This window comes from Babylonia areolata, chromosome 29 (genome assembly GCF_041734735.1).
Source record: "Babylonia areolata isolate BAREFJ2019XMU chromosome 29, ASM4173473v1, whole genome shotgun sequence".
Taxonomy (NCBI): domain Eukaryota; kingdom Metazoa; phylum Mollusca; class Gastropoda; order Neogastropoda; family Buccinidae; genus Babylonia; species Babylonia areolata.
The window spans coordinates 36,586,648-36,612,875 of record NC_134904.1 but is presented as its reverse complement, the minus strand read 5'-3'; the positions used below and the strand labels follow the sequence as shown (position 1 = coordinate 36,612,875).

The 26,228-nt window shown below is 37.2% G+C and overlaps 1 long non-coding RNA gene and 11 other non-coding genes across 12 annotated transcripts in view; 1 reads left to right on the top strand and 11 right to left on the bottom strand.

The window, feature by feature from the left end:
- LOC143302363 (uncharacterized) overlaps nucleotides 1-26,228 on the top strand; it is a 240,097-nt gene that overhangs the window by 2,963 nt on the left and 210,906 nt on the right. The gene's annotated exons all lie outside the window — the stretch shown is intronic.
- On the bottom strand, nucleotides 1,395-1,511 carry LOC143275098 (U5 spliceosomal RNA). Its single transcript, XR_013053352.1, has one exon. It is a non-coding gene; the product is annotated as a U5 spliceosomal RNA (small nuclear RNA).
- On the bottom strand, nucleotides 3,906-4,022 carry LOC143275089 (U5 spliceosomal RNA). The gene has a single exon (XR_013053343.1). It is a non-coding gene; the product is annotated as a U5 spliceosomal RNA (small nuclear RNA).
- LOC143275095 (U5 spliceosomal RNA) lies at nucleotides 5,946-6,062 on the bottom strand. The gene has a single exon (XR_013053348.1). It is a non-coding gene; the product is annotated as a U5 spliceosomal RNA (small nuclear RNA).
- On the bottom strand, nucleotides 9,915-10,031 carry LOC143275088 (U5 spliceosomal RNA). The gene has a single exon (XR_013053342.1). It is a non-coding gene; the product is annotated as a U5 spliceosomal RNA (small nuclear RNA).
- On the bottom strand, nucleotides 11,445-11,561 carry LOC143275164 (U5 spliceosomal RNA). Its single transcript, XR_013053410.1, has one exon. It is a non-coding gene; the product is annotated as a U5 spliceosomal RNA (small nuclear RNA).
- Nucleotides 12,945-13,061, bottom strand: LOC143275102 (U5 spliceosomal RNA). The gene has a single exon (XR_013053356.1). It is a non-coding gene; the product is annotated as a U5 spliceosomal RNA (small nuclear RNA).
- On the bottom strand, nucleotides 15,415-15,531 carry LOC143275090 (U5 spliceosomal RNA). The gene has a single exon (XR_013053344.1). It is a non-coding gene; the product is annotated as a U5 spliceosomal RNA (small nuclear RNA).
- On the bottom strand, nucleotides 16,902-17,018 carry LOC143275099 (U5 spliceosomal RNA). The gene has a single exon (XR_013053353.1). It is a non-coding gene; the product is annotated as a U5 spliceosomal RNA (small nuclear RNA).
- LOC143275163 (U5 spliceosomal RNA) lies at nucleotides 19,112-19,228 on the bottom strand. Its single transcript, XR_013053409.1, has one exon. It is a non-coding gene; the product is annotated as a U5 spliceosomal RNA (small nuclear RNA).
- Nucleotides 21,609-21,725, bottom strand: LOC143275105 (U5 spliceosomal RNA). The gene has a single exon (XR_013053358.1). It is a non-coding gene; the product is annotated as a U5 spliceosomal RNA (small nuclear RNA).
- On the bottom strand, nucleotides 25,632-25,748 carry LOC143275107 (U5 spliceosomal RNA). Its single transcript, XR_013053360.1, has one exon. It is a non-coding gene; the product is annotated as a U5 spliceosomal RNA (small nuclear RNA).

Here is a 26,228-nt window from a genome sequence, read left to right as displayed (position 1 = left end):
GCTTGGGGATCACACACACGCGCGCGCGCGCACACACACACACACACACACACAGATGTGTATATAATTATATATATATATATATATAATGGAGAGAGAGAGAGAGAGTGAGAGATGTAATAATATACATATGTACTACACACACACATGTATATACACACAAATAAAAGATTATACGTGCGCGCGTGTGTGCGCGCGCGCGTGTGTGTGTGTGTGTGTTTTGTGTGTGTGTCTGTGTGTGTGTGTCTGTGTCTATGCGTCTGTGTCTGTATGATGTTATCACCAGTGCTATTAAGCCTTAATCATTCAGTATTGTATAGTGCTGACCCTATTGAGGACGACTGACAAAAAAGCACACAAGAGCTTGTCTATTAGTGTTATCCTTATTTTTTTAAAAAATAAATAAAAAATAAAAAAGTCCTGTCTTATCTTTTCTGTCTCGATATTCTGCGCCATGATGTTCAAGGGAACGCACTCTGACTACTAGTTTGGCAAACAGACATGGCGACCCTTGTAAGACGGGTCTGGGGGCTATTTTCTCCAGCCAGAGTTCGGAGCACATGCTGGCTCTACAGACCTCGGATAGACCTGGACATGGCAGGGCTCAGAAAGGGCGACAACCCCTTAAGTTTTATTTTACAAACTGGCTGTCGAACTGTCGCAAAAAAAAAAAATGAATGATTAAATCAATGATAATTTTCAGCAGCAGCAAAACACACACACACACACACACACACAGGGAAGCAGGTTTGACTTACAACACACAAACATATATATAGAGAGAGAGAGACAAACAGACAGACATATAAAAAGATCATGTCAACTACTAAACTTATTCCAATTCTGTGTTGGTGGTAGTTTCACAATACAAGGGAACTAACCTTGTCAGATTTCTTTTCTTCAGGCCTGTATCCATACTGTTTAAACCCCCTTTCGCTTAAACTGACACACTGACAGCATAATTTCTTTCTGAATTCATATTTCTTTCTTTTAAAACACACACACACACATTTATTAAATTAAGTGGTTAAAAAAAACCAACAATCCATCTTTCATGCCTATATGACCATATGTTATATGCTTTCTTTACCCAGCAAAGTGCGCTTTTCTTTTTCTTTTTGTGCCAGTAACAGCTGTCTTGCCATGGGTATTACATCACAAAAAAACACAAACAAAACAGCATGACCAATACTATTCATGTTCATAATTTGTGGAATTGAAGGAGGGAGTTTTTGGATTTTTTGTGAGGTATGACAATTTGCAAGCAATTTTTCAATATTACTGACAAACACACTGTTCTGTTTATCATAGATATTTTATTCCATGGCGTTGCAAGTGACAGTTTTTTTTCAGACATGGATGTTTGTGCTATTCTGTTTTTCGTTTCGTTAATTACCCTTGTTAGAAGGGCTTGAAAAATTAGTTGTAGACTCATTAATTTGTTCCTCTCCACGGAAATCTTTAGTAAAAGGCGAAAGATTTTCTCGTTATTTGAAGAGAAACCAGAGTAACAAAGATTTGTATTTCTGTTGAACACTTGGGCAGTTGTACTACATAATCTTCAGGTGTCTATAGTCATCTTTTGTTATTTTTCTATTATTTACTTTAAACGTTTAAAAAAATATGGTATAGTAAAATTTAGTCATAGATATCGCGCATATTTTCCGCACATTTGTTAGGATAAAAATGATATATTGATTCATGATAATATAATATAATACACATTTATATTATATATATGACATAAATTTATGGGAAGTAACTCCGTGTAAACAGAATTACAAGAGTTCACCGCAGTGAGAAATTACGTCCCTTGCTACCATGTGTCTCAGCCACTGAGCTGATTGGGACAACTATTGAACTCGATGACCTGGACATGGCAGGGCTCAGAAAGGACGACAACCCCTTGATTTGTATTTTATAAACTGGCTGTCGAACTGTCGCAAAAAAGTGAATAACTAAACCCATGACAATTTTCAGCAGCAGCAACACACACACACACACACACACACACACACACACACACACACACACACACACACACACACACATCCTTTCACCATGTCCCCAAGAAGGAAACTGGGTAACTTCGATCAAATTCTCGGCTCTATTGCACGGCTGCAGGATCGAGTAGGGGTGCGAAATCTGAGTATCATGACTAAGATTTCATGTGTCCCATCCCACCATCATTAGACTCTATATGCTGGAAGAGTTCAGGAACAATGTCGTAAGGTCGTCCCAAGAAGATAACGAAACGAAACGAAACGAATTTTTATTTCATGAGGGTTGTGGGGCAGATGCTGGTCAGGCATCTGCTTGGCAGATGTGGTGTAGCGTATATGGATATGTCCGAACGCAGTGACGCCTCCTTGAGCTACTGAAACTGAAACTGTGGGGCAAGCATAGTTGCTTTTTTTTCATTTTTTTTTCATGTTACACAAATTTGGACCTAACGCCAATTTTAATCTAAATTCCCTAGCCCAAACAGACAGATTACCTTGAAAATAATTTGTCTTTGTACCATATATGATCATGATGCTTGGGGATCACACACACGCGCGCGCGCGCACACACACACACACACACACACACACAGATGTGTATATAATTATATATATATATATATATAATGGAGAGAGAGAGAGAGAGTGAGAGATGTAATAATATACATATGTACTACACACACACATGTATATACACACAAATAAAAGATTATACGTGCGCGCGTGTGTGCGCGCGCGCGTGTGTGTGTGTGTGTGTTTTGTGTGTGTGTCTGTGTGTGTGTGTCTGTGTCTATGCGTCTGTGTCTGTATGATGTTATCACCAGTGCTATTAAGCCTTAATCATTCAGTATTGTATAGTGCTGACCCTATTGAGGACGACTGACAAAAAAGCACACAAGAGCTTGTCTATTAGTGTTATCCTTATTTTTAAAAAAATAAATAAAAAATAAAAAAGTCCTGTCTTATCTTTTCTGTCTCGATATTCTGCGCCATGATGTTCAAGGGAACGCACTCTGACTACTAGTTTGGCAAACAGACATGGCGACCCTTGTAAGACGGGTCTGGGGGCTATTTTCTCCAGCCAGAGTTCAGAGCACATGCTGGCTCTAGACACCTCGGATAGACCTGGACATGGCAGGGCTCAGAAAGGGCGACAACCCCTTAAGTTTTATTTTACAAACTGGCTGTTGAACTGTCGCAAAAAAAAAAATGAATGATTAAATCAATGATAATTTTCAGCAGCAGCAAAACACACACACACACACACACAGGGAAGCAGGTTTGACTTACAATACACAAACATATATATATATAGAGAGAGAGAGAGACAAACAGACAGACATATAAAAAGATCATGTCAACTACTAAACTTATTCCAGTTCTGTGTTGGTGGTAGTTTCAGAATACAAGGGAACTAACCTTGTCAGATTTCTTTTCTTCAGGCCTGTATCCATACTGTTTGAACCCCCTTTCGCTTAAACTGACAGCATAATTTCTTTCCGAATTCATATTTCTTTCTTTTAAAACACACACACAGCATTCATTAAATTAAGCGGTTTAAAAAAAAATCTTTCATGCCTATATGGCCATATGTTATATGCTTTCTTTACCCAGTAAAGTGCACTTTCCTTTTTTTTGTGCCAGTAACAGCTGTCTTGCCATGGGTATTACATCGCGCACATACACACATAAAACAGCATGACCAATCATAATTTGTGGAATTGAAGGGAGGTTTGTTTGTTGTTGTTTTGTGAGGTATTACAATTTGCAAGCAATTTTTCAATATTACTGACAAACACACTGTCCTGTTTTTCATAGACATTTTATTCCATGGCGTCACAAGTAATTTTTTTTTGGTCAGATATTGATGTTTGTGCAATTCTGTTTTTCATTTCGTTAATTACCCTTCTTAGAAGGGCTTGAAAAATTAGTTGTAGACTCATTAATTTGTTCCTCTCCACGGAAATCTTTAGTAAAAGGCGAAAGATTTTCTCGTTATTTGAAGAGAAACCAGAGTAACCATGATAAGAATTTTCTGCTGAAGACTTGAGCAGTTGTACTACATAATCTTCAGGTGTCTGTAGTCATCTTTTGTTATTTTTCTATTAATTACTTTAACCGTTAAAAAAAATATGGTATAGTAAAATTTAGTCTTAGATATAGCACATATCTTCAGCATATTTGTTGGGATAAAAATGATATATTCATTCACGATACTATAATATAATACACATTTATATTATATATATGACATAAATTTATGGGAGGTAACTCCGTGTAAACAGAATTACAAGAGTTCGACGCGGTGAGAAATTACGTCCCTTGCTACCATGTGTCTCAGCCACTCGATGACCTGGACAGGGCAGGGCTCAGAAAGGGCGACAACCCCTTTATTTGTATTTTATAAACTGGCTGTCGAACTGTCGCAAAAAAGTGAACGACTAAATCAATGACAATTTTCAGCAGCAGCAACACACACACACACACACACACACACACACACACACACACACACACACACACACCACACACAGATGTGTATATGTATATAATTTTATATAGTATATATATATATATAATGGAGAGAGAGAGAGAGAGAGAGAGAGAGAGAGAGAGAGAGAGAGAGAGAGAGAGAGATGTAATAATATACATATATACTACACACACACATGTATATACACACAAATAAAAAATTATACGCACGTTCGCGCGCGCGCGCGTGTGTGTGTGTGTGTGTTTTGTGTCTATGTGTCTGTGTCTGTATGATGTTATCACCAGCGCTCTTAAGCCTTTATCATTCAGTATTGTATAGTGCTGACCCTATTGAGGACGATTGACAAAAAAGCACACAAGAGCTTGTCTATTAGTGTTAACCTCATTAAAAAAAATAAAAAATAAAAAAAATAAAAAATTCCTGTCTTGTCTTTTCTGTCTCGATATTCTGCGCCATGATGTTCAAGGGAACGCACTCTGACTACTAGTTTGGCAAACAGACATGGCGACCCTTGTAAGACGGGTCTGGGGGCTATTTTCTCCAGCCAGAGTTCGGAGCACATGCTGGCTCTACAGACCTCGGATAGACCTGGACATGGCAGGGCTCAGAAAGGGCGACAACCCCTTAAGTTTTATTTCACATACTGGCGGTCAAACTGTCGCAAAAAAAAAAATGAATGACTGGCTGTCGAACTGTCGCAAAAAAAAAAGAATGATTAAATCAATGATAATTTTCAGCAGCAGCAAAACACACACACACACACACACACACACACGTAAGCAGGTTTGACTTACAACACACAAACATATATATAGAGAGAGAGAGAGACAGACAGACAGACATATAAAAAGATCATGTCAACTACTAAACTAATTCCAATTCTGTGTTGGTGGTAGTTTCACAATACAAGGGAACTAACCTTGTCAGATTTCTTTTCTTCAGGCCTGTATCCATACTGTTTAAACCCCCTTTCGCTTAAACTGACACACTGACAGCATAATTTCTTTCCGAATTCATATTTCTTTCTTTTAAAACACACACACATCATTCATTAAATTAAGCGGTTTAAAAAACAAAAATCTTACATGCCTATATGGCCATATGTTATATGCTTTCTTTACCCAGTAAAGTGCACTTTCCTTTTTTTTTTTTTTTTTTTTTTGTGCCAGTAACAGCTGTCTTGCCATGGGTATTACATCGCACACATACACACATAAAACAGCATGACCAATACTATTCATGTTCATAATTTGTGGAATTGAAGGGAGGTTTGTTTGTTGTTGTTTTTTGAGGTATTACAATTTGCAAGCAATTTTTCAATATTACTGACAAACACACTGTCCTGTTTTTCATAGACATTTCATTCCATGGCGTCACAAGTAACGTTTTGTTTTTTTTCAGATAAGCTTATTGATGTTTGTGCAATTCTGTTTTTCATTTCGTTAATTACCCTTCTTAGAAGGGCTTGAAAAATTAGTTGTAGACTCATTAATTTGTTCCTCTCCACGGAAATCTTTAGTAAAAGGCGAAAGATTTTCTCGTCAATTGAAGAGAAACCAGAGTAACCATGATAAGAATTTCTGCTGAAGACTTGGGCAGTTGTACTACATAATCTTCAGGTGTCTATAGTCATCTTTTGTTATTTTTCTATTAATTACTTTAAACGTTAAAAAAAAATATGGTATAGTAAAATTTAGTCTTAGATATAGCGATTATTCTCAGCATTTTTGTTAGGATAAAAATGATATATTCATTCACGATACTATAATATAATACACATTTATATTATATATATGACATAAATTTATGGGAGGTAACTCCGTGTAAACAGAATTACAAGAGTTCCCGCGGTGAGAAATTACGTCCCTTGCTACTATGTCTCCGCCACTGAGCTGATTGGGACAACTATTGAACTCGATGACCTGGACATGGCAGGGCTCAGAAAGGATGACAACCCCTTAATTTGTATTTTATAAACTGGCTGTCGAACTGTCGCAAGAAAAGTGAATGACTAAATCCATGACAATTTTCAGCAGCAGCAACACACACACACACACACACACACACACACACACACACACACACTTAAGTTTTATTTTACAAACTGGCTGTCGAACTGTCACCAAAAAAAATGAATGATTGGCTGTGGAACTGTCGCAAAAAAAAAAAGAATGATTAAATCAATGATGATTTTCAGCAGTAGCAAAACACACATACACACACACACACAGGGAAGCAGGTTTGACTTACAACACACAAACATATATATATATATATATAGAGAGAGAGAGAGAGAGAGAGACTGACAGACATATCAGAGACATATAAAAAGATCATGTCAACTACTAAACTTATTCCAATTCTGTATTGGCGCAAGTCTCACAATACAAGGGAACTAACCTTGTCAGATTTCTTTTCTTCAGGCCTGTATCCATACTGATTAAACCCCCTTTCGCTTAAACTGACAGCATAATTTCTTTCCAAATTCATATATCTTTCTTTTAAAACACACACATTCTTTAAATCAAGCAGTATCACCTTCACCTTCACCTCTCCCGTAGTCTGGGTTCAGACCGTTGGGGCACCGCTGCTGACCTGGCCACCACCCCTCTCCACTCTTCACGGTTTTCTGATTTCCTCAGGGCGTCACCGAGCGTCAAGCCTGTCCACCCCCGGATGTTGTCTTCCCATCTCTTCTTCTGCCGTCCTCTCCTTCTGCCTCCTTGTACGGTGCCTTGCAGGAACGTTTTGGCAAGACCAGATGATCGGGAGATGTGTCCATACCACCTAAGTTTGCGTTTTTTCACTATGGACAGAAGGTCTTCGTAGGGTCCAATACATTGCTTGATTCTGTTCTTCACTTCCGTGTTAGTGATGTGGTCTCTGTAGGAGATGCCAAGTAGTCTACGAAAGCATCTCATCTCGACAGCTTGGATTCTTCTCTCAATGTCTGCAGCCAGGGTCCAAGTCTCGCAGGCGTAGAGCAATATTGATATAACCAGGGAACGCATCAGTCTGATTTTTTAGCTGAGAGCGATGTTTTTGTTGTTCCAGATGGTGTTCAGCTTGTTGAGTGCCATTGTTGTTTGGGCAATTCTCGAGAGTACTTCTGGTTTAGATCCTTCATCTGACACGATTGCTCCCAGATATTTGAAGCTGTGGACTGTTTTAAGCTTTTCGTCGTTGACTTTGATGTCAATGCTGATGCCGTTGGTGTTGTTAGTCATCAGTTTGGTTTTCTCCGCACTGATTTGCATTCCATACGATGTGGAGGCTTTGTCTAGATGTTTGACCAGGCTTGCCAGTTCTTCTTCTTTTCCAGCCAGTCCATCAATGTCGTCGGCAAAACGTAGGTTTGTGATTGTTCTGCCGCCTATGCTGACTGTTCCTACATGCTCTTCCAGTGCACTGGAAGAGCAAGCAGTATAAAAAAAGAAAATCTTTCCTGCCTATATGGCCATATGTTATATGCTTTCTTTACCCAGTAAAGTGCGCTTTCCTTTTTTTGTGCCGGAAACAACTGTCCTGCCATGGGTATTACATCGCGCATATGCACACATAAAACAGCATGATCAATACTATTCATGTTCATAATTTGTGGAATTGAAGGGAGGTGTTGTTGTTTTTTGTTAGGAAGGAAGGAAGGAAATTTTGTTTAATGTCCCGTCACACATATCGGTGATTGAAGACATTTTGTAAAAGTATTTATGAATACATCTGAGTATTATCGGTTAGAAGGGGTGGGAGATGTGGATGAATGGAGGGTTTGGGGAACTGGGCAAATGAGGGTAAAAATGTGGGTGAAATTTGAAAGAAAAACAAAACAAACAAACAAACAAACAAAAACAAAAAACCCTCTAAATACAGTTACAGGAAATTACTTAAAGGACTTCGTAAAAGAGAAGTCGTTAAACTGACAAGCGAAACAACTGATAATGAATGCAAAAAGTCAAAAACATCAACGTTCTCAGTCACTTGTGAAGACACACTTTCGTGTACAAAAGGCTTCATCAAGCTACAGTGAAAAATTATATGCTCAATTGTCAGGTTATTAAAGCATATACACTTGACATTAGAACAATACTTGGTCCGTAATGAATTTGATAATAGTCTGAGAGCTAAGCTCAGAATTGGTCTGCGAATCGGACCAAAGTCTGAGAGAGTCAACTGACGAGGTTTTAGACTTGAATTCAAGCACCTATAAAAGTCTCTTTCTAGTATATTGCTTATTTCCTTGTATGACAATGGGCAATATACTTTTATACTATCTATATGATTTTTTGCTCCCCTTTTTGCTGCCCTATCTGCTTGGTCGTTATAACGGAATCCAGTGTGGGATGGTATCCAACAAAAATCAACATTTGTACCCTTCACAAATAGGGAGTGCAATAAATACCTAATTTCAAAAAATAAATCTTCTCTTTGATTATTCTCAAAAAGGAGCAAACCTTTTAAGACAGATTGAGAATCAACACAAAATAGGATATTACTTATTATGATTGGTATATCAACAAGATGATTTAAAGCCATAAGGATGGCCACCAATTCAGCTGTAAAAATTGAATGTCCCTTACCTAAATAATATGATTTTTCTGTTTTTAGGTCAGGAATGATAAAAGCAGATCCTGCACTGCTATCATCCAGGACCGAGCCATCAGTGTAAACTTTTAAATGATAATCAAAATTTTCTTCTAATTCAATTCTGACAGATGCTGCTATTATATGTGGAGATTCTCCTTTTGTTGTGTCAGAAGCACATATGTTGACGTTTGCTTTTGTTAACTCCCAGGGAGGGACAGGTGGCACCAGAACACGAGGTGCCATATCATGCAAATCAATGTCTGAAGAATTTAAAATATCTGACACATATGTGCGAATGGTTTGTAGATTTGAATTATTTTGTGCATTTTTTGGAAAATCAATATCAGACCTAATATTTAATTCCTCAAAATCATCCACTGCTGTACATCTCACAATATATTTAGCAGAACTTAATTTTCTGATTTCATCTAGTGGTAGAATACCCGCAAGCTTATAGGCTTCTGAGGTCTTAGTATGCACAGGTACCCCTAAAGCCAGTTTCACAGCTTTACTGTCAATTATTCGCAGCTTCTTTAGGAACGTCGGCGGGGCAGAAAAGAAAATTTCTTGACCGTAGGTCAATCTTGATCTTACGAGAGATGTCGCTAAATGTAAAAGAATTTTGGAGTCTTGTCCCCAAGGAGAGTGACTTACAATTTTTAAGAAATTTAAACTTTTAACTGCTTTAGTCACCATTGCAAGCAATTTTTCAATATTACTGAGAAACACACTGCCCTGTTTATCACAGACATTTTATTCCATGGTGTAAAGTGGTTTTTTTTGTTTTTTTTCCAGATCTTGATGTTTGTGCGATTCTGTTTTTCATTTCGTTAATTACCCTTCTTAGAAGGGCTTGAAAAATTAGTTGTAGACTCATTAATTTGTTCCTCTCCACGGAAATCTTTAGTAAAAGGCGAAAGATTTTCTCGTTATTTGAAGAGAAACCAGAGTAACCATGATAGGGATTTCTGCTGGAGACTTGGGCAGTTGTACTACATAATCTTCAGGTGTCCAGAGTCATCTTTTGTTATTTTTCTATTATTTACTTTAAACGTTAGAAAAAATATGATATAGTAAAATTTAGTCATAGATATCGCGCATATTTTCCACACATTTGTTAGGATAAAAATGATATATTCGTTCATGATACTATAATATAATACACATTTATATTATATATATGACATAAATTTATGGGAAGTAACTCCGTGTAAACAGAATTACAAGAGTTCACCGCAGTGAGAAATTACGTCCCTTGCTACCATGTGTCTCAGCCACTGAGCAGATTTGGGACAACTATTGAACTCGATGACCTGGACATGGCAGGGCTGAGAAAGGGAGACAACCCCTTAATTTGTATTTTATAAACTGGCTGTCGAACTGTCGCAAAAAAAGTGAATGACTAAATCCATGAAAATTTTCAGCAGCAACACACACACACACACACACACACACACACACACACACACACACACGCACACACACACACACACACACACACACACATCCTTTCACCATGTCCCCAAGAAGGAAACTGGGTAACTTCGATCAAATTCTCGGCTCTATTGCACGGCTGCAGGATCGAGTAGGGGTGCGAAATCTGAGTATCATGACTAAGATTTCATGTGTCCCATCCCACCATCATTAGACTCTATATGCTGGAAGAGTTCAGGAACAATGTCGTAAGGTCGTCCCAAGAAGATAACGAAACGAAACGAAACGAATTTTTATTTCATGAGGGTTGTGGGGCAAGCATAGCTGCTTTTTTTCTTTCTTTTTTTCATATTACACAAATTTGGACCTAACGCAAATTTTAATCTAAATTCCCTAGCCCAAACAAACAGATTACCTTGAAAATAATTTGTCTTTGTACCATATATCATGATGCTTGGGGATCACACACACGTGCGCGCATACACACACACACACAGATGTGTATATGTATATAATTGTATATATACATATATATATATATAATGGAGAGAGAGAGAGATGTAATAATATACATATATACTACACACACACACATGTATATACACACAAATAAAAAATTATATGCGCGCGCACATATGTGTGTGTGTCTGTATGATGTTATCACCAGCGCTCTTAAGCCTTTATCATTCAGTATTGTATAGTGCTGACCCTATTAAGGACGACTGACAAAAAAGCACACAAGAACTTGTCTATTAGTGTTAACCTCATTTTAAAAAAAAAAAAAAAAAAAAAAAAAAAAAAAGTCCTGTCTTACCTTTTCTGTCTCGATATTCTGCTGCGCCATAACATTTTATTCCATGGCATCGCAAGTAATTGTTTTGTTATTTTCAAATATGGATGTTTGTGCAATTCTGTTCTTCATTTCGTTATTTACCCTTCTTAGAAGGGCTTGAAAAATTAGTTGTAGACTCATTAATTTGTTCCTCTCCACGGAAATCTTTAGTAAAAGGCGAAAGATTTTCTCGTTATTTGAAGAGAAACCAGAGTAACCATGATTTGGGTTTCTGCTGAAGACTTGGGCAGTTGTACTACATAATCTTCAGGTGTCTATAGTCAGTTTTTGTTATTTTTCTATTATTTACTTTAAACGTTAAAAAAAAATATGGTAAGTAAAATTTAGTCTTAGATATAGCGATTATTTTCTGCACATTTGTTAGGATAAAAATGATATATTCATTCACGATACTATAATATAATACACATTTATATTATATATATGACATAAATTTATGGGAAGTAACTCCGTGTAAACAGAATTACAAGAGTTCACCGCAGTGAGAAATTACGTCCCTTGCTACCATGTGTCTCAGCCACTGAGCAGATTTGGGACAACTATTGAACTCGATGACCTGGACATGGCAGGGCTGAGAAAGGGAGACAACCCCTTAATTTGTATTTTATAAACTGGCTGTCGAACTGTCGCAAAAAAAGTGAATGACTAAATCCATGAAAATTTTCAGCAGCAACACACACACACACACACACACACACACACACGCACACACACACACACACACACACACACACACATCCTTTCACCATGTCCCCAAGAAGGAAACTGGGTAACTTCGATCAAATTCTCGGCTCTATTGCACGGCTGCAGGATCGAGTAGGGGTGCGAAATCTGAGTATCATGACTAAGATTTCATGTGTCCCATCCCACCATCATTAGACTCTATATGCTGGAAGAGTTCAGGAACAATGTCGTAAGGTCGTCCCAAGAAGATAACGAAACGAAACGAAACGAATTTTTATTTCATGAGGGTTGTGGGGCAAGCATAGCTGCTTTTTTTCTTTCTTTTTTTCATATTACACAAATTTGGACCTAACGCAAATTTTAATCTAAATTCCCTAGCCCAAACAAACAGATTACCTTGAAAATAATTTGTCTTTGTACCATATATCATGATGCTTGGGGATCACACACACGTGCGCGCATACACACACACACACAGATGTGTATATGTATATAATTGTATATATACATATATATATATATATATAATGGAGAGAGAGAGAGATGTAATAATATACATATATACTACACACACACATGTATATACACACAAATAAAAAATTATATGCGCGCGCACATATGTGTGTGTGTCTGTATGATGTTATCACCAGCGCTCTTAAGCCTTTATCATTCAGTATTGTATAGTGCTGACCCTATTAAGGACGACTGACAAAAAAGCACACAAGAACTTGTCTATTAGTGTTAACCTCATTTAAAAAAAAAAAAAAAAAAAAAAAAAAAAAAAAAAAGTCCTGTCTTACCTTTCTGTCTCGATTATTCCATGGCATCGCAAGTAATTGTTTTGTTATTTTCAAATATGGATGTTTGTGCAATTCTGTTCTTCGTTTCGTTATTTACCCTTCTTAGAAGGACTTGAAAAATAAGTTGTAGACTCATTAATTTGTTCCTCTCCACGGAAATCTTTAGTAAAAGGCGAAAGATTTTCTCGTTATTTGAAGAGAAACCAGAGTAACCATGATTTGGGTTTCTGCTGAAGACTTGGGCAGTTGTACTACATAATCTTCAGGTGTCTATAGTCAGTTTTTGTTATTTTTCTATTATTTACTTTAAACGTTAAAAAAAATATGGTATAGTAAAATTTAGTCTTAGATATAGCGAATATTTTCTGCACATTTGTTAGGATAAAAATGATATATTCATTCACGATACTATAATATAATACACATTTATATTATATATATGACATAAATTTATGGGAAGTAACTCCGTGTAAACAGAACTACAAGAGTTCACCGCGGTGAGAAATTACGTCCCTTGCTATAATGTGTCTCAGCCACTGAGCTGATGGGGACAACTATTGAACTCGATGACCTGGACATGGCAGGGCTCAGAAAGGGCAACATCCCCTTAATTTGTATTTTATAAACTGGCTGTCAAACTGTCGCAAAAAAGTGAATAACTAAACCCATGACAATTTTCAGCAGCAGCAACACACAGACACACAGACACACAGACACACACACACACACACACACACACACACACACACACACACACACACACACACACATCCTTTCACCATGTCCCCAAGAAGGAAACTGGGTAACTTCGATCAAATTCTCGGCTCTATTGCACGGCTGCAGGATCGAGTAGGGGTGCGAAAACTGAGTATCATGACTAAGATTTCATGTGTCCCATCCCACCATCATTAGACTCTATATAATGGAAGAGTTCAGGAACAATGTCGTAAGGTCGTCCCAAGAAGATAACGAAACGAAACGAAACGAATTTTTATTTCATGAGGGTTGTGGGGCAAGCATAGCTGCTTTTTTTCTTTTCTTTTTTTTTTCATGTTTCACAAATTTGGACCTAACGCAAATTTTAATCTAAATTCCCTAGCCCAAACAAACAGATTACCTTGAAAATAATTTGCCTTTGTACCATATATCATCATGATGCTTGGGGATCACACACACACGCGCGCGTGCACACACACACACACACACAGAGATGTGTATATGTATATAATTATATATATATATATATATATAATGGAGAGAGAGAGAGAGTGAGAGATGTAATAATATACATATATACTACACACACACATGTATATACACACAAATAAAAAATTATACGTGCGCGTGTGTGCGTGCACGTGTGTGTGTGTGTGTGTGTGTGTGTGTGTGTGTGTGTGTTTTGTGTGTGTGGCTGTGTGTGTGTGTGTGTCTGTGTCTATGTGTCTGTGTCTGTATGATGTTATCACCAGCGCTCTTAAGCCTTTATCATTCAGTATTGTATAGTGCTGACCCTATTGAGGATGATTGACAAAAAAGCACACAAAAGCTTGTCTATTAGTGTTATCCTTTTCTTTCTTTTTTTTTTTCTTTTTTTTCTTTTCTTTTTTTTTTAAGTCCTGTCTTATCTTTTCTGTCTCGATATTCTGCGCCATGATGTTCAAGGGAACGCACTCTGACTACTAGTTTGGCAAACAGACATGGCGACCCTTGTAAGACGGGTCTGGGGGCTATTTTCTCCAGCCAGAGTTCGGAGCACATGCTGGCTCTACAGACCTCGGATAGACCTGGACATGGCAGGGCTCAGAAAGGGCGACAACCCCTTAAGTTTTATTTTACAAACTGGCTGTCGAACTGTCGCAAAAAAAAAAAGAATGATTAAATCAATGATAATTTTCAGCAGCAGCAAAACACACACACACACACACACAGGGAAGCAGGTTTGACTTACAATACACAAACATATATATATATATAGAGAGAGAGAGACAAACAGACAGACATATAAAAAGATCATGTCAACTACTAAACTTATTCCAGTTCTGTGTTGGTGGTAGTTTCACAATACAAGGGAACTAACCTTGTCAGATTTCTTTTCTTCAGGCCTGTATCCATACTGTTTAAACCCCCTTTCGCTTAAACTGACAGCATAATTTCTTTCCGAATTCATATTTCTTTCTTTTAAAACACACACACAGCATTCATTAAATTAAGCGGTTTAAAAAAAAATCTTTCATGCCTATATGGCCATATGTTATATGCTTTCTTTACCCAGCAAAGTGCACTTTCCTTTTTTTTGTGCCAGTAACAGCTGTCTTGCCATGGGTATTACATCGCGCACATACACACATAAAACAGCATGACCAATACTATCCATGTTCATAATTTGTGGAATTGAAGGGAGGTTTGTTTGTTTTTTGTGAGGTATTACAATTTGCAAGCAATTTTTCAATATTACTGACAAACACACTGTCCTGTTTATCATAGACATTTTATTCCATGGCTTCGCAAGTAACTTTTTTTCAGATATTTATATTTGTGTGATTCTGTTTTTCATTTCGTTGAATTACCCTTCCTAGAAGGGCTTGAAAAATTATTTGTAGACTCATTAATTTGTTCCTCTCCACGGAAATCTTTAGTAAAAGGCGAAAGATTTTCTCGTTATTTGAAGAGAAACCAGAGTAACCATGATAAGAATTTTCTGCTGAAGACTTGAGCAGTTGTACTACATAATCTTCAGGTGTCTGTAGTCATCTTTTGTTATTTTTCTATTAATTACTTTAACCGTTAAAAAAAAATATGGTATAGTAAAATTTAGTCTTAGATATAGCGATTATTCTCAGCATATTTGTTAGGATAAAAATGATATATTCATTCACGATACTATAATATAATACACATTTATACTATATATATGACATAAATTTATGGGAGGTAACTCCGTGTAAACAGAATTACAATAGTTCCCGCGGTGAGAAATTACGTCCCTTGCTACTATGTCTCCGCCACTGAGCTGATTGGGACAACTATTGAACTCGATGACCTGGACATGGCAGGGCTCAGAAAGGGCGACAACCCCTTAATTTGTATTTTATAAACTGGCTGTCGAACTGTCGCAAGAAAAGTGAATGACTAAATCCATGACAATTTTCAGCAGCAGCAACAGACACACACACACACACACACACACACACACACACACACACACACATCCTTTCACCATGTCCCCAAGAAGGAAACTGGGTAACTTCAATCAAATTCTCGGCTCTATTGCACGGCTGCAGGATCGAGTAGGGGTGCGAAATCTGAGTATCATGACAAAGATTTCATGTGTCCCATCCCACCATCATTAGACTCTATATGCTGGAAGAGTTCAGGAACGATGTCGTAAGGTCGTCCCAAGAAGATAACGAAACGAAACGAAACGAATTTTTATTTCATGAGGGTTGTGGGGCAAGCATAGCTGCTTTTTTTCTTTCTTTTTTTCATGTTACACAAATTTGGACCTAACGCAAATTTTAATCTAAATTCCCTAGCCCAAACAAACAGATTACCTTGAAAATCATTTGTCTTTGTACCATATATCATCATGATGCTTGGGGATCACACACACATACACACACACAGATGTGTATATGTATATAATTATATATATATATATAATGGAGAGAGAGAGAGAGAGATGTAATAATATACATATATACTACACACACACATGTATATACACACAAATAAAAAATTATACGCGCGCGCATATGTGTGTGTGTTTTGTGTGTGTGTGTGTCTGTATGATGTTATCACCAGCACTCTTAAGCCTTTATCATTCAGTATTGTATAGTGCTGACCCTATTAAGGACGACTGACAAAAAAAGCACACAAGAACTTGTCTATTAGTGTTAACCTCATTAAAAAAGAAAAAAGAAAAAAAAGTCCTGTCTTATCTTTTCTGTCTCCATATTCTGCGCCATGACATTTTATTCCATGGCATCACAAGTAATTGTTTGTTTTTTTCAAATATGGATGTTTGTGCAATTCTGTTCTTCGTTTCGTTAATTACCCTTCTTAGAAGGGCTTGAAAAATAAGTTGTAGACTCATTAATTTGTTCCTCTCCACGGAAATCTTTAGTAAAAGGCGAAAGATTTTCTCGTTATTTGAAGAGAAACCAGAGTAAACATGATTTGGGTTTCTGCTGAAGACTTGGGCAGTTGTACTACATAATCTTCAGGTGTCTATAGTCAGTTTTTGTTATTTTTCTATTATTTACTTTAAACGTTAAAAAAAATATGGTATAGTAAAATTTAGTCATAGATATAGCGATTATTTTCAGCACATTTGTTAGGATAAAAATGATATATTCATTCACGATACTATAATATAATACACATTTATATTATATATATGACATAAATTTATGGGAAGTAACTCCGTGTAAACAGAATTACAAGAGTTCCCGCGGTGAGAAATTACGTCCCTTGCTACTATGTGTCTCAGCCACTGAGCTGATGGGGACAACTATTGAACTCGATGACCTGGACATTGCAGGGCTCAGAAAGGGCAACATCCCCTTAATTTGTATTTTATAAACTGGCTGTCAAACTGTCGCAAAAAAGTGAATAACTAAACCCATGACAATTTTCAGCAGCAGCAACACACAGACACACACACACACACACACACACACACACACACACACACACACACACACACACATCCTTTCACCATGTCCCCAAGAAGGAAACTGGGTAACTTCGATCAAATTCTCGGCTCTATTGCACGGCTGCAGGATCGAGTAGGGGTGCGAAAACTGAGTATCATGACTAAGATTTCATGTGTCCCATCCCACCATCATTAGACTCTATATAATGGAAGAGTTCAGGAACGATGTCGTAAGGTCGTCCCAAGAAGATAACGAAACGAAACGAAACGAATTTTTATTTCATGAGGGTTGTGGGGCAAGCAAAGCTGCTTTTTTTTTTTTTTTTTTTTTTTTTTTTTTCATGTTACACAAATTTGGACCTAACCCAAATTTTAATCTAAATTCCCTAGCCCAAACAAACAGATTACCTTGAAAATAATTTGTCTTTGTACCATATATCATCATGATGCTTGGGGATCACACACACACACACGCGCGCGCGTGCACACACACACACACAGACACACACACACACACAGATGTGTATATGTATATAATTATATATATTATATATATATATATATAATGGAGAGAGAGAGAGAGAGATGTAATAATATACATATATACTACACACACATGTATATACACACAAATAAAAAAAATATGCACGTGCGCGTGTGTGTGTGTGTGTGTGTTTTGTGTGTGTGTCTCTGTGTGTGTGTGTGTGTGTCTGTGTCTATGTGTCTGTGTCTGTATGATGTTATCACAAGTGCTCTTAAGCCTTTATCATTCAGTATTGTATAGTGCTGACCCTATTGAGGACGGTTGACAAAAAAGCACACAAGAGTTTGTCTATTAGTGTTATCCTTATTTAAAAAAAAAAAAAAAATTATTTTACAAACTGGCTGTCGAACTGTCGCAAAAAAAAAGAATGATTAAATCAATGATAATTTTCAGCAGCAGCAAAACACACACACACACACAGGGAAGCAGGTTTGACTTACAACACACAAACATTTATATATAGAGAGAGAGACAGACAGACAGACAGACAGACAGACATATAAAAAGATCTTGTCAACTACTAAACTTATTCCAATTCTGTGTTGGTGGTAGTTTCACAATACAAGGAAACTAACCTTGTCAGATTTCTTTTCTTCAGGCCTGTATCCATACTGTTTAAACCCCCTTTCGCTTAAACTGACAGCATAGTTTCTTTCCGAATTCATATTTCTTTCTTTTAAAACACACACACAGCATTCATTAAATTAAGCAGTTAAAAAAAAAAAATCTTTCATGCCTATATGTTATATATGCTTTCTTTACCCAGCAAAGTGCACTTTCCTTTTTTTTTTTTGTGCCAGTAACAGCTGTCTTGCCATGGGTATTACATTGCGCACATACACACATAAAACAGCATGACCAATACTATTCATGTTCATAATTTGTGGAATTGAAGGGAGGTTTGTTTGTTTTTTGTGAGGTATTACAATTTGCAAGCAATTTTTCAATATTACTGACAAACACACTGTCCTGTTTATCATAGACATTTTATTCCATGGCTTCGCAAGTAACTTTTTTTTCAGATATTTATGTTTGTGCGATTCTGTTTTTCATTTCGTTGAATTACCCTTCTTAGAAGGGCTTGAAAAATTAGTTGTAGACTCATTAATTTGTTCCTCTCCACGGAAATCTTTAGTAAAAGGCGAAAGATTTTCTCGTTATTTGAAGAGAAACCAGAGTAACCATGATACGGATTTCTGCTGGAGACTTGGGCAGTTGTACTACATAATCTTCAGGTGTCTATAGTCATCTTTTATTTTTCTATTATTTACTTTAAACGTTAAAAAAAAAATATGGTATAGTAAAATTTAGTCTTAGATATAGCAATTATTTTCAGCACATTTGTTAGGACAAAAATGATATATTCATTCACGATACTATAATATAATATACATTTATATTATATATAGGACATAAATTTATGGGAAGTAACTCCGTGTAAACAGAATTACAAGAGTTCACCGCAGTGAGAAATTACGTCCCTTGCTACTATGTGTCTCCACCACTGAGCTGATTGGGACAACTATTGAACTCGATGACGTGGACATGGCAGGGCTCAGAAAGGGTGACATCCCCTTAATTTGTATTTTATAAACTGGCTGTCAAACTGTCGCAAAAAAGTGAATAACTAAATCCATGACAATTTTCAGCAGCACACACACCCACACACACACACACACACACACACACACACACACACACACACACACACACACACACACACACACACACACACACACACATCCTTTCACCATGTCCCCAAGAAGGAAACTGGGTAACTTCGATCAAATTCTCGGCTCTATTGCACGGCTGCAGGATCGAGTAGGGGTGCGAAAACTGAGTATCATGACTAAGATTTCATGTGTCCCATCCCACCATCATTAGACTCTATATGCTGGAAGAGTTCAGGAACGATGTCGTAAGGTCGTCCCAAGAAGATAACGAAACGAAACGAAACGATTTTTTATTTCATGAGGGTTGTGGGGCAAGCATAGCTGCTTTTTTCTTTTCATGTTACACAAATTTGGACCTAACGCAAATTTTAATCTAAATTCCCTAGCCCAAACAAACAGATTACCTTGAAAATAATTTGTCTTTGTACCATATATCATCATGATGCTTGGGGATCACACACACACGCACGCGTGCGCACACACACACACACACACACACAGATGTGTATATGTATATAATTATATATATATATATATATTTATATATATATATATATAATGGAGAGAGAGAGAGAGAGAGAGAGAGAGTGAGAGAGAGAGATGTAATAATATACATATATACTACACACACACATGTATATACACACAAATAAAAAATTATATGTGTGCACGTGCGCGCGCGCGTGTGTGTGTGTTTTGTGTGTGTGTGTGTGTGTGTGTGTCTGTGTCTGTGTCTATGTGTCTGTGTCTGTATGATGTTATCACCAGTGCTCTTAAGCCTTCATCATTCAGTATTGTATAGTGCTGACCCTATTGAGGACGATTGACAAAAAAGCACACAAGAGCTTGTCTATTAGTGTTATCCTTATTTTAAAAAAAAAAAAAAAAAAAAAAAAAAGTCCTGTCTTATCTTTTCTGTCTCGATATTCTGCGCCATGATGTTCAAGGGAACGCACTCTGACTACTAGTTTGGCAAACAGACATGGCGACCCTTGTAAGACGGGTCTGGGGGCTATTTTCTCCAGCCAGAGTTCAGAGCACATGCTGGCTCTAGACACCTCGGATAGACCTGGACATGGCAGGGCTCAGAAATGGCGACAACCCCTTAAGTTTTATTTTACAAACTGGCTGTCGAACTGTCGCAACAACAAAAAATGAATGATTAAATCAATGATAATTTTCAGCAGCAGCAAAACACACACACACAGGGAAGCAGGTTTGACTTACAACACACAAACATATATATATATAGAGAGAGAGAGAGAGACAGACAGACAGACAGACAGACATATAAAAAGATCATGTCAACTACTAAACTTATTCCAGTTCTGTGTTGGTGGTAGTTTCACAATACAAGGGAACTAACCTTGTCAGATTTCTTTTCTTCAGGCCCTGTATCCATACTGTTTAAACCCCCTTTCGCTTAAACTGACACACTGACAGCATAATTTCTTTCCGAATTCATATTTCTTTCTTTTAAAACACACACACAGCATTCATTAAATTAAGCAGTTTAAAAAAAAAAATCTTTCATGCCTATATGGCCATATGTTATATATGCTTTCTTTACCCAGCAAAGTGCACTTTCCTTTTTTTTTGTGCCAGTAACAGCTGTCTTGCCATGGGTATTACATTGCGCACATACACACATAAAACAGCATGACCAATACTATCCATGTTCATAATTTGTGGAATTGAAGGGAGGTTTGTTTGTTGTTGTTTTTTGAGGTATTACAATTTGCAAGCAAATTTTCAATATTACTGACAAACACACTGTCCTGTTTTTCATAGACATTTTATTCCATGGCGTCACAAGTAACGGTTTGTTGTTGTTTTTTCAGATAAGCTTATTGATGTTTGTGCAATTCTGTTTTTCGTTTCGTTAATTACCCTTTTCAGAAGGGATTGAAAAATTAGTTGTAGACTCATTAATTTGTTCCTCTCCACGGAAATCTTTAGTAAAAGGCGAAAGATTTTCTCATCAATTGAAGAGAAACCAGAGTAATCATGATAAGAATTTCTGCTGAAGACTTGGGCAGTTGTACTACATAATCTTCAGGTGTCTATAGTCATCTTTTGTTATTTTTCTATTAATTACTTTAAACGTTAAAAAAAATATGGTATAGTAAAATTAGTCTTAGATATAGCGATTATTCTCAGCATTTTTGTTAGGATAAAAATGATATATTCATTCACGATACTATAATATAATACACATTTATATTATATATATGACATAAATTTATGGGAGGTAACTCCGTGTAAACAGAATTACAAGAGTTCCCGCGGTGAGAAATTACGTCCCTTGCTACTATGTCTCCGCCACTGAGCTGATTGGGACAACTATTGAACTCGATGACCTGGACATGGCAGGGCTCAGAAAGGATGACAACCCCTTAATTTGTATTTTATAAACTGGCTGTCGAACTGTCGCAAGAAAAGTGAATGACTAAATCCATGACAATTTTCAGCAGCAGCAACACACACACACACACACACACACACACACACAGACACACACACACACACACACACTTAAGTTTTATTTTACAAACTGGCTGTCGAACTGTCACCAAAAAAAATGAATGATTGGCTGTGGAACTGTCGCAAAAAAAAAAAGAATGATTAAATCAATGATGATTTTCAGCAGTAGCAAAACACACATACACACACACACACAGGGAAGCAGGTTTGACTTACAACACACAAACATATATATATATATATATATATATATATATATAGAGAGAGAGAGAGAGAGAGAGAGAGAGAGAGAGAGAGAGAGAGAGAGACTGACAGACATATCAGGCAGAGACATATAAAAAGATCATGTCAACTACTAAACTTATTCCAATTCTGTGTTGGTGCAAGTCTCACGATACAAGGGAACTAACCTTGTCAGATTTCTTTTCTTCAGGCCTGTATCCATACTGATTAAACCCCCTTTCGCTTAAACTGACAGCATAATTTCTTTCCGAATTCATATATCTTTTAAAACACACACATTCATTAAATCAAGCAGTATCACCTTCACCTTCACTTCTCCCGTAGTCTGGGTTCAGACCGTTGGGGCACCGCTGCTGACCTGGCCACCACCCCTCTCCACTCTTCACGGTTTTCTGATTTCCTCAGGGCGTCACCGAGCGTCAAGCCTGTCCACCCCCGGATGTTGTCTTCCCATCTCTTCTTCTGCCGTCCTCTCCTTCTGCCTCCTTGTACGGTGCCTTGCAGGAACGTTTTGGCAAGACCAGATGATCGGGAGATGTGTCCATACCACCTAAGTTTGCGTTTTTTCACTATGGACAGAAGGTCTTCGTAGGGTCCAATACATTGCTTGATTCTGTTCTTCACTTCCGTGTTAGTGATGTGGTCTCTGTAGGAGATGCCAAGTAGTCTACGAAAGCATCTCATCTCGACAGCTTGGATTCTTCTCTCAATGTCTGCAGCCAGGGTCCAAGTCTCGCAGGCGTAGAGCAATATTGATATAACCAGGGAACGCATCAGTCTGATTTTTTAGCTGAGAGCGATGTTTTTGTTGTTCCAGATGGTGTTCAGCTTGTTGAGTGCCATTGTTGTTTGGGCAATTCTCGAGAGTACTTCTGGTTTAGATCCTTCATCTGACACGATTGCTCCCAGATATTTGAAGCTGTGGACTGTTTTAAGCTTTTCGTCGTTGACTTTGATGTCAATGCTGATGCCGTTGGTGTTGTTAGTCATCAGTTTGGTTTTCTCCGCACTGATTTGCATTCCATACGATGTGGAGGCTTTGTCTAGATGTTTGACCAGGCTTGCCAGTTCTTCTTCTTTTCCAGCCAGTCCATCAATGTCGTCGGCAAAACGTAGGTTTGTGATTGTTCTGCCGCCTATGCTGACTGTTCCTACATGCTCTTCCAGTGCACTGGAAGAGCAAGCAGTATAAAAAAAGAAAATCTTTCCTGCCTATATGGCCATATGTTATATGCTTTCTTTACCCAGTAAAGTGCACTTTCCTTTTTTTTTTGTGCCAGTAACAGTTGTCTTGCCATTGGTATTACACCGCGCACATACACAGATAAAACAGCATGACCAACACTATTCATGTTCATAATTTGTGGAATTGAAGGGAGGTGTTGTTGTTTTTTGTTAGGAAGGAAGGAAGGAAATTTTGTTTAATGTCCCGTCACACATATCGGTGATTGAAGACATTTTGTAAAAGTATTTATGAATACATCTGAGTATTATCGGTTAGAAGGGGTGGGAGATGTGGATGAATGGAGGGTTTGGGGAAACTGGGCAAATGAGGGTAAAAATGTGGGTGAAATTTGAAAGAAAAACAAAACAAACAAACAAACAAACAAAAACAAAAAACCCTCTAAATACAGTTACAGGAAATTACTTAAAGGACTTCGTAAAAGAGAAGTCGTTAAACTGACAAGCGAAACCACTGATAATGAATGCAAAAAGTCAAAAACATCAACGTTCTCAGTCACTTGTGAAGACACACTTTCGTGTACAAAAGGCTTCATCAAGCTACAGTGAAAAATTATATGCTCAATTGTCAGGTTATTAAAGCATATACACTTGACATTAGAACAATACTTGGTCCGTAATGAATTTGATAATAGTCTGAGAGCTAAGCTCAGAATTGGTCTGCGAATCGGACCAAAGTCTGAGAGAGTCAACTGACGAGGTTTTAGACTTGAATTCAAGCACCTATAAAAGTCTCTTTCTAGTATATTGCTTATTTCCTTGTATGACAATGGGCAATATACTTTTATACTATCTATATGATTTTTTGCTCCCCTTTTTGCTGCCCTATCTGCTTGGTCGTTATAACGGAATCCAGTGTGGGATGGTATCCAACAAAAATCAACATTTGTACCCTTCACAAATAGGGAGTGCAATAAATACCTAATTTCAAAAAATAAATCTTCTCTTTGATTATTCTCAAAAAGGAGCAAACCTTTTAAGACAGATTGAGAATCAACACAAAATAGGATATTACTTATTATGATTGGTATATCAACAAGATGATTTAAAGCCATAAGGATGGCCACCAATTCAGCTGTAAAAATTGAATGTCCCTTACCTAAATAATATGATTTTTCTGTTTTTAGGTCAGGAATGATAAAAGCAGATCCTGCACTGCTATCATCCAGGACCGAGCCATCAGTGTAAACTTTTAAATGATAATCAAAATTTTCTTCTAATTCAATTCTGACAGATGCTGCTATTATATGTGGAGATTCTCCTTTTGTTGTGTCAGAAGCACATATGTTGACGTTTGCTTTTGTTAACTCCCAGGGAGGGACAGGTGGCACCAGAACACGAGGTGCCATATCATGCAAATCAATGTCTGAAGAATTTAAAATATCTGACACATATGTGCGAATGGTTTGTAGATTTGAATTATTTTGTGCATTTTTTGGAAAATCAATATCAGACCTAATATTTAATTCCTCAAAATCATCCACTGCTGTACATCTCACAATATATTTAGCAGAACTTAATTTTCTGATTTCATCTAGTGGTAGAATACCCGCAAGCTTATAGGCTTCTGAGGTCTTAGTATGCACAGGTACCCCTAAAGCCAGTTTCACAGCTTTACTGTCAATTATTCGCAGCTTCTTTAGGAACGTCGGCGGGGCAGAAAAGAAAATTTCTTGACCGTAGGTCAATCTTGATCTTACGAGAGATGTCGCTAAATGTAAAAGAATTTTGGAGTCTTGTCCCCAAGGAGAGTGACTTACAATTTTTAAGAAATTTAAACTTTTAACTGCTTTAGTCACCATTGCAAGCAATTTTTCAATATTACTGAGAAACACACTGCCCTGTTTATCACAGACATTTTATTCCATGGTGTAAAGTGTTCTTTTTTGGGTTTTTTTCAGATCTTGATGTTTGTGCAATTCTGTTTTTCATTTCGTTAATTACCCTTCTTAGAAGGGCTTGACAAATTAGTTGTAGACTCATTAATTTGTTCCTCTCCACAGAAATCTTTAGTAAAAGGCGAAAGATTTTCTCGTTATTTGAAGAGAAACCAGAGTAACCATGATAGGGATTTCTGCTGGAGACTTGGGCAGTTGTACTACATAATCTTCAGGTATCCAGAGTCATCTTTTGTTATTTTTCTATTATTTACTTTAAACGTTAGAAAAAATATGATATAGTAAAATTTAGTCATAGATATCGCGCATATTTTCCACACATTTGTTAGGATAAAAATGATATATTCGTTCATGATACTATAATATAATACACATTTATATTATATATATGACATAAATTTATGGGAAGTAACTCCGTGTAAACAGAATTACAAGAGTTCACCGCAGTGAGAAATTACGTCCCTTGCTACCATGTGTCTCAGCCACTGAGCAGATTTGGGACAACTATTGAACTCGATGACCTGGACATGGCAGGGCTGAGAAAGGGAGACAACCCCTTAATTTGTATTTTATAAACTGGCTGTCGAACTGTCGCAAAAAAAGTGAATGACTAAATCCATGAAAATTTTCAGCAGCAACAC